We start from the raw sequence: 16,508 nt of genomic DNA, 5'->3' as shown, positions 1-16,508 counted from the left end.
ATTATTTTTAACTAATTGTCTTTGAACATGCTGCATACCAGATAAAGTACTTTTAACATTGATAAAGGAAATTAACCTACAAAATAGGGCAAACATAGACATAGCATGCTACGTGCAACGCAATTGATCTATCATGAAAATAAATAAACACCCCAAAGCCACATGCTTTTCTCTCTTGATAGCTTATACATTATGGAACTTTAGTGCTACACTGCCAAAACCAATACCATTTTAACAAGATATTAGGCCTTGGAATAGGAACCAACCCTAGAAGAAGAAACCAAGGGTCGCCCTTGTATGTTATATAAGTCTAGACTCTATTATCATCAATGCAAATGCAATCCAATTGAGGAGTTATTCCTTGGCCTAACATGGTAACAGACCCAAATTTAGGCATTCTGGCCACTCTTTGTAACTCCTTTCACTGTCAATTCCCCACCATCCCTGTTTGTCTAAGTTGAGCATTATTCTAAGCATTCATCAGAGCTGGCATTATGCTCACACTCTATCCAGCCCATCCCTCCACTTTGCTCAACTGTAACTCCCCCATCTGCATGCCCTTCTCTCTGAATCTTCAATACTCCTGTCTATGTTGGGACAAAAACCCTAATGTCTAGTCTTCTGTCGGTTCTTTCACATAAAGAAAATAAAAAATAAGAAAGAAAAAACCTAGCACCTTTGTATACCCTTCTATTTGTGTCTATTTTTTCCTCGTGAGGTCAAGTTCCCTTCTTGATGCTTCTGTCCTGCTCATCCGCAGCTGGTTCAATTCTCCAGTCTACATATACTTCTAGGTCATGCCCTCCCCACTGTCAGAAACCTCTGAGGGCTGCGTGAACACAATTAACTCAGAGGCCACATGAACATGAGCCTTTTTTTCAAGCTATTTCAACCATTCTCCCCTTCATGTGGCAAATCAAACTTGGCTTAGCCCGCAAACCTATCAAGGAGCTCAAGTCGAAGCAGGAATCCATGGATTTGGAAAATTGAGTTGGAATTTGAGCATAGCTTATGTTGCTTCATTGTAGGGGTTTCTCGTGGCTTGGCCACCTTAGACATCATTTATTTTATGAGTGTTCATTAACTAATGATGACTCTTGTGTAGCCGTGGGAATAGCTTATATTTCCATGACCCCTCTCACATTTAAAATTTTATGGTTCCTGATATAATTACATGGTACAGTTTTCTTTTTACTTCCATGTGAGGTGCAGGAGACATTGTGCCCCATTCTTGGTTGTATTTGTTTGCCATATCAAAGTGTGGTAAGATACTTCCTCAAACTTGTCAAAGAACAATATAAGAAAATGTTGCATTCATCATGCAAATAAACTGCGAGAATTTGATCCTTGCTCAAATCGTGGCTTGGAGCTTAAAACTCTTGTTGAAGATGCATTCCCTCATGTCTATAGATAGTGTTGTGCTAACTTGCAAGATAACTACAGAAAATGGTCCAAAAAGATCAGGCACACCCTTATTTTTAATGACTTATTGAGAAATATTTGTGAAGGAGATCATGACAATGCACCCACCAAGCCCACATCAAATAACGAGCTAGCCATTTGGGAGAACAAGGATAGCAATGCCTATGCCTTGATTGTTGCTTATATAAGTGATGAGGTGAGTCTTCATATAGTTTCAATTACAAATTCTTATGTTGCATTGAAGAAGTTAAAATATTTATGACTCACATTTAGAATTGGAAGTTGTTCAGTTGATGGTCAGACTCTTCAACCTCGAGTTAAAAGATGATGACCCCTTGGCCTTAGCCTCAAATATTAGAGCTATGATGCACGACGGAGTTAAAATCAACATTCCTCTCACAACCTTTGTCAAGGCCCTCTATCCTATCTACTCTGTAGGAATTTACAGGGTAAGTTCCTCAAATAGAACACCAAAGGACACCGCTCACAAACAGATCATAGATCAATACACCAGTATTTTTGACGTGGTTAAAACCCTCAAAGAGGGAAATAGTCCACGGCCTGAGCCAACGCGGCCACTTCAGGTAATTTATTAATAAAAGAATGAAAATTTACATAAGCTTCTCTCATGAATGGTCACCTTACAAATGACCCTCCATGCTCTTTAATTAGACATCATGGCCCAATCGGGTGTTAAGCCACAGATCAAGTGTCGGTAATACCGAGGAGAGAATGAACCGTCAGATCACTTCATGTCTAGAACATATCGTGACCGTCGGATTGTAAGTTACGAAAGTACATAGTAAAGAAACACACTTTACCTAACTCTACACTAGACCAAGTTATACTTAACTATTTCCTATGTGTCAGAATATCCTAGCATCCCCCCTTCAGAATAACTTGGGATAGGATTGAAGATGTACAAATATGACACAATAGGAGAAGGAAGGAGGCATTAGAGCCTACCCCCCCTAGTGACAACTTCCTGAACTCCAACCATAAATCGAAGTTTAGTAAACTTTGCCTCTATGAGAGCCATTGTAAAGATGTCTACAACTTGATCATCAGTTGAACAATATTGCACTTCAAGAACATGGTAATGAATGAGCTTTCTGATGAAGTGCATGTGTAGTTCAATGTGTTTGCTGCGCTGATGTTGGACTGGATCTTTGAATAGTTGAATGGCACTTTGATTATCACACCAAAGTGTAGTCAGATGTTGTTGTTGAAATCCAAACTCTGACAAGATCTAACGAAGCCACAAGGCTTCCTTATTAGCTTCTATGGCACCATGATACTCTACTTCTGCTGAAGAAAGAGAAATGGCACTTTGTTTCTTGCAAGCCCATGTAATAGGTCCAGAACCAAGAGTGAAGACATAACCTGCAGTAGACTTCCAATCATCAGGGTCACCAGCCCAATCGGAATCAATGAAACCAACCAATAGAGGAGATGGTTCTGCACTGTAATGAATCCCAAACTGAACTGTACCTCGAACATAACGAAATATTCTTTTAGCTGCTTTCCAATGACTTTCATGTGGGTTTTGCATAAACCGAGCAATAAGGCCAACAGCAAAGGAAAGGTCAGGACAGGTATGGGTCAGATACAAAAGTTTTCCTACAAGCTGACAGTATAAGGTAGCATCAACTTTAGGGGAAGTACAAGTGACTGAAAGTTTGGCTCCAGATTGAAAGGGAGAAGGGACTGGCTTATAGTCTTCCATGTGAAAGTGGCACAGAAGATCACAGGCATACTTCGACTGGGAAAGGGAAATACCTTCCTTGGATTGCAAGACTGGGAAAGTCTGTCATTTCAAACTGCTTTTTAAGGCTGGACTTCAGATGGTTTATAAGGTTGGGATCACTACCAGTAAGGATAAGATCATCAACATAAAGAACAAGAATGATAAGAGACTTACCCACTTTCTTGGTGTAGACAGCATTGTCAGAATGACACCTAGAAAAGCCAGTATCTAAAAGAAAGCTATCCATTTTGGCATACCAAGCCCGAAGGGCTTGCTTGAGACCATAGAGGGATTTCTTAAGCAGAAATACAAGGCTGGAGTTTGTTCGTATAAAGCCAGGAGGTTGTTCCATATAGATTTCTTCATGCAATTCCCCATGCAAGTCCCCATGCAAGAAGGCAAATTTAACATCCGTTTGATGGACTTCCCATTTGAAAGAGACAACAAGGGAAAGAACAAGGCGGATAGAGTTCATTTTGGCGACAGGGGAGAAGGTTTCAATATAGTCAATGCCTTCAACTTGTGAAAAGCCCTTAGCAACAAGACGAGCTTTATGTTTATCAACTTTTCCATCTGGTCCAAACTTGGTTCTGTAAACCCATTTACATCTAACAAGTTTTCTTCCCTTTGGAAGAGGAACAAGATCCCATGTAACATTTGCCAATAATGAATGATACTCTTCATTCATAGTTGTGTCCCAATCTGGATGGCCTGAAGCTTCTGCAAAGGTGTTAGGATCATAATTCACTGAAGCTTGAGCTAGTAAAGAAGAGGCTCTATCAAACTGAGAATGTGTACGTCGTTGATCTGTAGGATCACCTGCAAGAGAACCTACTGCATCCCGAGTAGCACGGACCCATTGTGGAAGCTGAGGAGCTAAAGGAGGATCCTAAGAAGGTGGGGGAGGATTGCCATCCTCGCTGTCATCATCTGAAGAAGAAATATTTTCAGAAGTAGAAGGGATAGAGAGAGGTGGCACATCCGCCGAACTAGGCTCATAGGCCGATATATTTTCAACAAACTTTACATCTCTTCTAATGATAACATTTTTGGATTTAGGTGAAAGAAGTCTATATCCTTTGACATCTTCAGAATATCCAACAAAAATACATTTTTCACTCTTAGGTTCTAACTCTTTATGTTTCTCATCTGGAATATGGGCCTATGCTTCACTTCCAAAAACACGAAAGTGACTTACATCTAGTTTAATTGAGCTCCATGCTTCTTCTGGAGTGATATTCTTTAAAACCTTAGTAGGAATGTGATTTACTATGTAATTTGCACAATTAATTACTTCTGCCCAAAAATTAAGACTAAGTCCTTTAGATTGAAGCATACAATTAGCCATTTCCGTTAAGGTGCGATTCTTCCTTTCAGCTACACCATTTTGTTGTGGAGTATATGGAACAGTATGTTGCATCTGAATTCCATGCTCAGTGCAAAAGTTGATGAATTTGTTGTTGACATATTCTCCGCCATTATCAGATCTTAGCTTAAGAATTTGATGTCCAGATTGTTTCTCAACAAAGGCCTTAAAGGCCAAGAACATGTTAAATACTTCACTCTTGAGTTTTAAGAAGTATACCCAAGTGCGTCTGGAGAAATCATCAATGAAAGTTAAGAAATACTTGCAGCCAGAGAATGAAACAACTGGAAGTGGACCACATAAATCACTATGTACAAGTTGTAAAGGGGTTGAGGCGTGCCAAGAGGCACATTTTTCAAAACTATCCCGATGATGTTTTTTGAGTACACATCCAGAACAAACACCATCTCTGTAAGATACCATAGGAAGACCTATCACCATATTTTCTTTACATAGATTTTGAAGGGAGCAATAGTTTAAGTGACCAAATCGCTCATGCCAAAGTTTGCTCACTTCATCATTATGAGCAACAAATACTGAGGGAAGATGTGATGACCCAAAGTTGTTAAACTTATACAACCTTGTAGAATCATCAGCAATGCCAGTAGCTAAAATCTATCTAGGATCTCTTAGGTCCTTAATTATAACATCATGAGGTGAAAATTCAACGATTTTACCTTCACCTGAATGAATTATCTAATATACAGATAGAAGGTTGTAGGATAAGGTTGGAACACATAATACATCATTAAATTGACCATTGTCTAGATGAATAGTTCCAGTCCCTACAACACTAAGAGATCTATCATCACCAACATATATATTTTTGGTGTTACAATCATTTAAAGAAGAAAACATGGCTTTGTTTTTGGCCATGTGATAAGAAACTCCGAAATCAATGAGCCATTCATGAGAATGAGAAGAAGATACATTTAGTGCATAACCAGATCAAGATGCTTGATAACCACATGCAGAAAGTGTTATTCCTGAAGATGAAGTTGAAGTTGAAGAGTGCTCCAAATGGATGTTATGTTTCTTCATTGTTGCTTCCAAGGCTTTCATCTTCTTAAAGCATTTGGATTGTAAGTGGCCATCTCGATTACATAAGTTGCAATGTCTACCAGTCTTCTTCCCTTTGTTTTTATTTGCCTTATCATTTTGTTGAATTGATTTTTCATTTTAAGACTGAAAGTGCTTAGGACCCTTGGTTGGTTTAGGACCATTCTTTTTAGGATGCTGCTTCTTAGGATTCTTTGAACTTGGTTGTTGTTGGGCGGCTAAGTGTTGGAATTTCTAAGTCTAACTGTTAGAAACCCTTCATGTACTTTTCTGATTTATTTCTGCCTACTTGTTCTGATTAATTAACAAGTTATTTACCATGTAAATACTGAAAATAAATACAAGTACATGCTCAACACATTACAGATCATCAACTGAAGGAAACAAAACAAGCACACAAGTGACACCATTGTTTTTGGACCAATGTCCCTGGAAAAACCCAATGCGGGAAAACCAGTGCAGCTATCTAAGGGTTTTAATTATTAAGCAGTTTCAGAATACAATATAGGTGCCAAAACCGGCTCACCCAATAGAGAATAATCTCGGCAGTAGTACCTCTCAGTCGGAGACAAATGTTCCGGCTGAAACCCCGGATAAACACTCCGACAACTCCCAGCTCCAATCTGCCCCACAAAAACCCCAGCGTCTGCCCAGCTTGCCCTGCATCAGCCCTTAGAGCCTCTGTGTCACCCACGCTGGCTCTCTGAGGCACTACACAGCTCCTGGCTGCCTTTGCGTGAGCCCTGGCTGCCTCTGCGTGAACCTATGGTTGGCTCTATGTCCCTCTCTCCCGCCTTCTGCGCTAATCCTCCTGGTACTATCTCTGCCTCTGCGCTTTTGTATTCACTGCTCCTCAGCTACAATTTTGATCACTCTTTCGACTTCCTCCGCAATCCCTACCCCAGAAAATCGAAATCTTGATCAACTCGGTGTGTTCTCCAAGTGACCCTCAAGCCTCCTCTTATACTTTTCTTGTTGACAATTCAACGGTCGAGATTAAGTCCCTAACCAGCAGCTAAGATTAACTTTGGCTTGATCCATGACTTTTGGACCCTTCTAACACAGTTTTATATCAATTCACATTAATATTTTATTTTCCCTAAGTTTATACTTAGGGACTCCATTAAAAATATTAATTATTTTAATATCTCCAAAATTGTTTAGAATCTGCCCAAACTATTTCTGGGTATTGGAGATCTCATGTGTTTTAGCCTCTCCACCAATTTTCGTTGCTAGAGCACATCCGATGCTACCCCAAATCAACACTCCCTCTTAGCGAGGACTGTGCTCTAGTAATACTCCTCATTGAGCATCACCCTGATCATCCGGCATCGGTCCTTGCGCTGATGCTAGGCCTATTGCCCAACATCCTCTGCACTGCTGCATCATGTACTGCTACCCATGGCCCTGCCACTACCACTGTTGCATCTACAACAGCCCCTCTCATCATGCTACATCATGTTGCCCATAGCACTGCCACTACTAACTGTTGCACTGCAACTCAGTTACTGAGAAGTAAGTAACTGATCTCCCAACTCTGACATCTCTGTTAGGCTAGAGACACACTCGATGCTGAAACTCCCTCTGTTACTGACAATTGCCCCTTCTCTGACCTCTGCACTGATGCAACAACTCCATGCATCTCGTACTGCTGCCTCACTCTGTCCTGGGAATCCTACACTATACCTCCCTCTATCGCTCCATCCGCATCCGTCTCTACTGACATCGGTCAATACTGCTACTCCTTTGCGGGGCTCCCGTAGCAAGGTATAATCCAAGAGGCTGGGTACCTCGAGGATCCTACCCCTCATCGCCTATAGCCCGTTTGACTACAGCTCAATGTCTCCCCACTTCCGCTCAAGTGGCGTGTGAGCACTCATGGCACAGTCATCATCTGTCTCCACTTCCTTCTCCGCCCTTGCTGGCACAACCCTGGTCTCGGAAGCCTCTCCCTTGCTCTTCTTCCTTGGACACTGGGTCGCATAATGACCCAATTCCCCACAGTGGAAGCATTCGACCTTGGAGAGGTCCTTCTTCTGTTTCTCTTGCTTTCTCTCAGATGCTAGGACAGTATCCACCTCCTCCTCCTTAATTCTGACCCCCTTGTCGCTGCTTCTTGCCTTGGTCAGCCTTCTGATCTCTTCTTGGCGAAGAGCCGCCCACATTTCCTCCCAATCTGGAAGTGTCGCCCTACCCAATATGCTCTGGACAAACACCTCCCAGTCTTCAGAGACTGCGTTCAGGGTTGTTCTCACCATCAATTCTTGATCTGACGTGGTCCCTATGGAAGTCAGCTAATCCTGGATCTCCTTCAATCGATCGAGGAAGGTATCGATATGTTCTCCTTTCTGCATCTGGTATGACCGCAGTTGATTTTCTAGTAGCATCTTCCTCTGCACAGAAGTATGTTGATACAACTTTGTTAGGGCCTCCCACATCTCATTTGTCGTATTCTTCTCGGCAAGATGTGGTACTACATAGTCCTTGACCCCGTCAAGGATGATGCTCTTGGCCCTCGCCATTGCATCCTCGTACCTATCGTTATCAGTCGGGTCAATTGGGACCGCTATTGTCTTCAAGGCAAATTGCTTGAGACGATTCCTGTCTATAACGGATAAGATTCTGGCCTTCCAGACTACGAAGTTTGAGGCTCCGCCCAGTCTATCCAGGTCTCTTACCCCGTTCACTGCCATCTCGCTGCTCCTCTACTTCCCTTCTGAAAGTTTTTGGTGTGACTCCCTCTGAGCCTCGATTTCCCTCCTGGAAACCCTTCTGCCAATGTCGAGATGCCCCCACTCTGATTGTTAGTGCAACTGCACCACTAATCCGGACTGCTTGGCTAGAAATCCTCAATAGCAACTCCCTCCTCCTTGGTCTTGCCCTGTTAGGTACTGTTCTGACTATAGTACCCTACCAGCTTCACTCTGCAACTTACCCACAACCTCCCAAGCTCCAGAAAACTGAAGGTTAGAGCTTCTATGCTTTGCGCAATCCCGGCACCAGCAAAATCCACACCACCTAGCCATGGGCGTCAATCCTTCCTGACTGAGAAAGATGACTGGGCAGTGCGTAGGTCGAGTCTGCTCCCCTCTGCCACTACGTTGATCCTCTTCCCGGCTCAAACTTGATGACAGAGGCACTGCATCACCCCTTCCTTGCTGCTTCTCTACTAGGAACAACATCTGTCACTCGGGACAACTGTTTTCTGTTGTTGCTGCTCTGCTCGGCTCATGTCCTCAGTTCTCCTATGATTTGCGACCACACTCTAATACCATGTTGGAATTTCTAAGTCTAAATGTTGGAAACCCTTCATGTACTTTTTTGATTTATTTCTACCTACTTGTTCTGATTAATTAACAAGTTATTTACCATGTAAATACTGAAAATAAATACAAGTACATGCTCAACACATTACAGATCATCAACTGAAGGAAACAAAACAAGCACACAAGTGACACCGTTGTTTTTGGACCAATGTCCCTAGAAAAACCCAATGCGGGAAAACTGGTGCAGCTATCTGAGGGTTTTAATTATTAAGCAGTTTCAAAATACAATCTGGGTGCCAAAACCAGCTCACCCAACAGAGAATAATCTCGGCAGTAGTACCTCTCAGTCGGAGACAGATGTTCCGGCTGAAACCTCGAATAAACACTCTGACAGCTCCCAACTCCAATCTGCCCCACGAAAACCCTAGCGTCAACCTCTAGGGACTGCGTCAGCCCTTTCTGGCCCAGCGTCTGCCTAGCGTCACCCTAGCTCGCCCTGCGTCAGCGTTTAGAGGCACTACGTCAGCCCTTCAAGCCTCTGCGTCACCCATGCTGGCTCTCTGAGGCACTGCACAACTCTTGGCTGCCTTTGCGTGAGCCCTGGCTGGCTCTGCATGAGCCCTGGCTGGCTCTGCATGAGCCCTGTCTGGCTCTGCGTGAACCTCTAGTTGGCTCTGCGTCCCTCTCTCTCAGCTTCTGCGCTAATCCTCCTGGTACTATCTCTGCCTCTCTGCTTTTGTATTCACTGCCCCTCAATTGCAATTCTGATCACTCTTTCGACTTCCGCAGCAATCCCTACCCCAGAAAATCAAAATGTTGATCAATTCGGTGTGTTCTCCAAGTGACCCGCAAGCCTCCTCTTATACTTTTCTCGTTGACAATTCAACAGCCGAGATTAAGTCCCTAATCAACGGCTAAGATTAACTTTGGCTTGATCCATGACTTTTGGACCCTTCTAACACAGTTTTATATTAATTCACATTAATATTTTATTTTCCCTAAGTTTATACTTAAGGACTCCATTAAAAATATTAATTATTTTCATATCTCCCAAACTGTTTAGAATCTGCCCAAACCATTTGTGGGTACTGGGGATCTCATGTGCTTTAGCCTCTCCACCAATTTTCGTGGCTAGAGCACATCCGATGCTACCCCAAATCAACACTAAGACTTTCTTAGAAGAGTTTCCAAGATTAAGAAGACCAAGATGTAAGAGTTTTTCTTGTTCTCTTATTAAAGAATCACAAAAGGCATCAAAAGAGGGGGACTTGTAAGCTTGTCCTTAAGAAATAAAGGCTTCTCTAGTAGAATGGAAGGTGGAAACAAACACAAAGTAGGCTGGTCCTAACTTGGTAAGGATGGAATAGATAAGGCTATCATCTTCTTTTTTAACCTTAACACCTTCCAAGAGAAGTCTAAGGGTCTTGAACTTGGACAAAAAATCTTCAATGGAAGAAAAATTATTGGGGTCCAACGTAAGAAACTCATTTTTGAGTTGATGGGCTCTAATTTCATTTTTAATTCCAAAAACTTTATTGAACTGTTTCATTGCTTCATCAGGGGTATCAAGTTCTGCGATATGGAATCTAAGGTCTGGAGAAATAGACATCCCTATCAACCCACATGCTTGATCTTGCTTATTTTCCCATTTGACTGCCTTATCTTCATCTTTAGGTTTAGACTATTGGATTGAGGCTATTCTATAAAGACATTTACTTCTAAGTAAATCCTCCATGTAGGACACCCATTGGAAGTAGTTGGTGCTGTCAAGAATAACTTGGCATGGACTTTCCATTTTAACAGAAACTGAAGCTGTAGATGCTAAAACTAAGTGTTCCAATGAAAAGATCTTGAAAAATTAGGCCGATTAAAAAAAAAACGGCTTCCGGATGAAGAAGTTATGGCGTTTTGAAGAAAAGTTGTTGAAGATGCCAATGAAGTATGTGAATGTGCGGAAGTGAATGATAATGTTATACTTTTTTTAAAAATCCCCCCTCTTTCCAAACTTAATCTAATTAGCTCACTTATAAAAAAAAATTATGTGACTCACTTTTATAAACAAGTGAAAGTCACTTTTACAATGGTACTTTATGAGCCACCCACTAAATTGTAACTAAAATAAAAGATAAAGAGACTTTAGAATTATAAGTGACTCACATTTTATAATGGGTGAGAACACTTTTACATAAAGTAACTTTAAAACATAAGTTAAATGTGCTTTTTGAAAAAGTAACTCAACAAAAAGAAAAACATGAACCCAAAAGAAAGACTTGGACCCAAGACCTCTATTCTCATAAAGTAACTTTGGACCAAGTGAGCTAGTTTAAAAGGTTAGTAATTTTTGGAAAAGAGGAAAGGGGTTTTTATTAGTCACTGAAGCTTTGGGGTGCGTGCTTACTTGAAAAAACTCTTTTTTGCCTACAAAACAAAAAAACCACACAACCCAACACGGACATGCAAAAAAAAACAAAGGCGCGGCGGTTCCTCAATGTTCTGATTTTTTGAGATCACTCTAAGGCGCGGCGGAAAAGAGCATACGCATGAGAAAAATCCTTCCTTTCTATTTCTGATTTTCCCAGATCGCACAAAGTCACGCGGCAAAGAGCATACATAGAAATGAAAGGTATAGATCCGGTAATAAAAAACAAAGAGATAAATAAACCAAAATAAACAGAGAAATAAATAACTAAAACTACAAATAAAGACTGTATACCTGCAGATCTTAAAAATGACATAGTTAGGGCTATCGAAAACCTTTTCGCGTGAAACGAAAGGGGTTCCTCATTAGAACAGATGCTCCTAACACAATAGAGCAGTCCTCTCAACCCAAAAGCGGTAAAAAAAGAGAGATCTAGGAAACGACAGTCGGATGCAGTTGTATTGCTTTCGAATTTGGATCACCAACGGATGCGGCCCTCAAATAGCTCTGATACCATGTAGGAATTTACAAGGTAAGTTCCTCAGATAGAACACCAAAGGACACCGCTCACAAACAGATCACAGATCAATACACTAGTATTCTTGACGTGGTTAAAACCCTCAAAGAGGGAAATAGTGTACAGCCTGAGCCAACACGACCACTTCAGGCAATTTATTAATAAAAAAAGAAAATTTACATAAGCTTCTCTCATGAACGGTCACCTTACAAATGACCCTCCATGCTCTTTAAATAGAGATCATGGACCAATCGGGTGCTAAGCCACGGATCAAGTGTCTGTAATACCGAGGAGAGAACGAACCGTCGGATCACTTCATGTCTAGAACATATCGTGACCTTCGGATTGTAAGTTACAAAAGTACATAGTAAAGAAACACACTTTACCTAACTCTACACTAGACCAAGTTATACTTAACTATTTCCTATGTGTCGGAATATCCTAACATACTCTCACTACATTTAATACCTACACACTAGTGTGCAACTCAATGCCATTACTTTTGACACCCTGGTGGAAAAGTTTGAAATTTGCAGAATGAGAGAAAGCATTCAGGAATAGGAAGACAACAACTCTATCCTCCAATGGAGCAGCGTACCTTGCTCAAAAGGAGAAGAATCAACCACGTGATTCTCCTCAAGGAAGTGGCAACATAAGAGGACGTGGAAGAAATAACTTCAGAGGCCACGGGGGTAAAAACCATCAAGGAGAAAGATCTAATCTCCACTACATTTGTAGCAATAAAGATGGACATGATGCAACAACATGTAGAATCCCCTATGAGAGAATCAAAGACAGTCAAAACTAGAAAGAAGATTAAGGCGGAACAACAGATCCATCCAAAGGTAAAGCACCTGAATCTGCTCATTATATTGTTGTTTGTTGCAATGTTGGAGTAACTAAAGATTTGTTTCATACTCCATTTGTTTCTTGGAGAGATACACGGCTACTTGATACAAGTGCAACCTACCATATGACTTTTCGGAAAGACTTCTTTGAAGAACTCAATGACAATGTAGATGGAGTAGTGTATTTTGCAGACAAGTCAAGTCTCAAGCCATCCGGACTTGGCATTATCAAACTTAAACTGCCTAGACTTCCTGATTTTCTTTTGCATGATGTACTCTACCACCCAGAACTAAAGAGAAACTTGTTGTCCCTTGTTCACATTTGTTAATTTTAGTTAACAATGTTATGTTATATGCTTAGCACAATTACTTCAATGTCCTTTTAGCAGCGCAATGACAATTTCCAATTTAGTTTTCCAATAGAAATCACATTGACAATAATTGAACACAGAACATAAACAATAAAACAAGCCAAGACAAGAGAACACCAGATTTGGCAAATGCAAAGGAAAAACCCCAAGATGGGGAAATGCCTTTGATCAATTCTTCTTATTATTATATCAAATGTTCAGGGGAGAGAGAGAGTACAATAAAGTCAAAATTGACTTGCCAAATGATGATCAAAGCAACCTTGTCAAATCTGAATTTTTTGCAGTAGTCAACACCCCCAACCAGAAAGTCAACGTTGGTCAAAGAAGCAGCAAATTGTCCTCAAAGTAGCTTGGTCATACCCAGTCAAACTCGGCTTCTTTGCTGGTCAAAGTCAGCCCAAAACAGTGATGAAAACAGTGGTCAAACTTGGTCAAAATTTGCAGTCAACCTTGTAATTGGTCTACAGGCAAAGTCAACAGAATGCCTCAGTCCCTGTTCCAATAAATGTGGCATACTAAACACAAAATTTTGACCCAAAAATTGCAGTCAAATGTGGTCAAAACACCCCTAGTCAATGTTGGTCAAAACTGCAACAAACTCTCAAAATTTGGCCTTGTAATTCATCCTTCTGTTGCCACACATGTGAGGAAAAGAGAAGCCCAATAAGTTGTACGAACCAATCAGATGAGGAGAGAGAAGTATGTGTGAGATGAGATGATGCCAAATGAGGTTTTAGGTCTCTCATATTTATACAAGTTGTTGGGGCTCAAGTGACATGTCCATTACATGATGATGACGCTGACCTTGCCAATTTGCACATGTGTAGGTATAAATTCAAAAACACATTTCTGCTTATCCAAATTTCATGATCTTTAGGTCGATTTTGGTCATCTCAAAAAGAGGAATTCAATGCAATAATCATCTCCATCAAATGAGCTATCCAACGTGGAATTTGGCCCTAGTTGCCAATTTTAACAAAATTCGCCAACAACACTACTCTATTCACATGTTTGATGGGAAAGTAGAGATGAGGAAACACAATTGTCATGACTGGAGTAGAAAAGGAAAGACTATTGAAGCTGCAAGGAACATTTGTTCATGCATAGAACTTTGCATGCCTTTCTCAATACAATGAAAGTACATTACCATCCAGACTTCCATGGCATGCAAGATTTGGACACCTTAATTATGACAGTGTTCGTTTGTTGAAAAATAATGGCGTTTTTTGTTTGCATACTATTCCAAGGGAACTATAGCAATGTGCTGCTTGTATCCTAGAAAAAAATAGCAAACAACCATTTCATGATTCTACTTCCAGAGCACGTAGAAAACTTGCATTGATTCAATTTGATTTGTGAGGCCCTATGCCTATTCCTTCTGCAAATGGCAATAGATATATGACGACCTTTATTGATGATTACACTAGGTTGCGTTGGCTATGCTTGTGGAAACGTAAATCAGAAGCTTCTGAAACTTTCAGAAATTTTCATGCATGGATTGAAAATGATGCATAATCCCATATTAGCTCCCTTTGTACTGATAATAGGAAAGAATATACAAAATATACTTCTAATGAATTTGAAAACTATCTTCGCCAACATGGGATTCAACATCAAACTATTGTTCCATACAATCCTCAACAAAATGGTGTAGCTGAAAGAATGAACAAGACTATCTTAAATATGGTTCACTCAATGATGTTTTTCAAAAATGTGAAGTTGATGTTTTGGGTTGATGCAGTTCTATGTGCAATATATGTCAAAAACAGATGTCCATCTCATGCTCTCAAAAATAAGACTCCTTATGAAATGTGGTATGGCCACATTCCTTCAGTAAGGCATCTCAAAATCTTTAGTTCCACTTGCTATGCCTTCATTCCTAAGGAATAAAGAAGCAAGCTTGATGCAAGGAGTCAAAAATGCATCTTCTTAGGGTATTCAGATACCACCAAAGCATATCATCTTTACGATGAGGTAAATTGTTGATTTTTGTGTAGCATCGGGAGGTATTCTCGCATGCCAAGAGGCCTCCTAAGTTGGCCTAGAAGATTTTGAAAAACAAAATTAAAATTCATTTTTTATTGGGCTTCATGTAGACTCAAAAAGGACAACTCAGCCTAGCTCATGAAGGGACGCATCCTTTGGGGTACATGCACCCAATCAACTTGTATATATATACATGATGTGACACTTCATTTGATCACTCATTCAACATCATCTCTCTTCTATAACAGCCACACATGGAAGCAAATAGAGGATGAATTTGACTAGAGTTTGGACTTGGATTTTTGGCACAAATTTTTAGACAATTTGGAATTATAAACCTTGCTGAAAAATAATTTCTCCTATAAAAAGAATTGTTGGGTTTTCTCAAGTGTTTGGGTTTCCCAAGGAAAATTTGTTGTCTCTAGAATCTATTGTTCACGGTTGTCTCATTATGATCTTTATTGTTTTTACAGTATTTATTGTTGAAATTTTTTGTGTATAATTGCTCAATGATATCAGTAGCATTAGATAAATTGTAAAAAGGTCATTAGGTAGTAATTACCATATTAGAAAATTGGTTTCTACAATATCTTGTAGAAAAATCAACATGGTTTCATAGCTCTGTTGAGAGAGCAACCACTAAAGACAAGTGAAAAGGATCTCATTTTGTGGAAGAATACTTACCCTAGGAAAGTCGCAATTAGCTAAGGAAGTCACTTTAGAGAGGTTTTTGTGGTTTGGAGAAGAAAGTCTGACTGCGGCAAGAGAGAGAGTTGTTCGAGGAAAAAGAACATGGGTCGAGGCTTCCACAAGCTAGAAAAGAGTGGAACAGAGTAGGTTGAGGTCATTTGAGTTAGGCTGTGGTCTAGGCTGCAGAGGGCCGCAAGCTTGGACAGAGAGAAAATCAAGGGCAGTCGAGGCCTAGTTTGAGAGGGTCGAGGGCCTGATCTAAAGCCGAGTTTCGTAGGCCCTGAGGGCTTGTTCTAGTGCATATCATAGGTCAACATCTCGTTGATTATGGCCTATTCTAGGCCAACCTCTAAGGCTATTCAAGGCCGAGTTTTGAAGTCTATTTTAGGCTGAGTTTCAATGTTGTCAAAAGTCCGAGATCTAAGGCCAATAAAGCTTGTTCCAAGCACCGAGGTCTAGAGTTGTTTTAAGGTTGTTCAAGGTTGTTTTGGTTAATATTCTGACTCTAATCTAGGTCTAATCCTATTGAAAAGTGTAACTAGCTTTGGTCTTCATAATTATCATTATGTATTTTATGTAAAAAGAAAAACGAAGAAAAAAAAATTATTATTATTATTTCATTAGTTAAGCATGATCTTAATGCTTATAGATTTATTAAGTCAAAGAGTCAAAGTCCTATTTGGACTTCTTGTAAAGAAAAGGAAAAAGCAGAATTTTCATAAATGTAATTTGGGTCAATTCACCTCAAGAAGTCAAGTTGGTTCACTCAAAAGATGTGTCTTTTCACATATGAAAACAACTATATATTGGCATACGT

The 16,508-nt window shown here is 40.3% G+C and overlaps 1 protein-coding gene across 1 annotated transcript in view; it reads right to left on the bottom strand.

Moving 5' to 3' along the window:
• Window positions 1-16,508, bottom strand: part of LOC149225599 (uncharacterized) — a 308,606-nt gene that overhangs the window by 119,704 nt on the left and 172,394 nt on the right. The gene's annotated exons all lie outside the window — the stretch shown is intronic.

Source organism: Pinus tabuliformis, chromosome J (genome assembly GCF_031772625.1).
Source record: "Pinus tabuliformis cultivar Carrire ecotype Pingquan chromosome J, CPIR1, whole genome shotgun sequence".
NCBI lineage: Eukaryota > Viridiplantae > Streptophyta > Pinopsida > Pinales > Pinaceae > Pinus > Pinus tabuliformis.
This window is presented reverse-complemented; position numbering and strand designations above follow the sequence as displayed.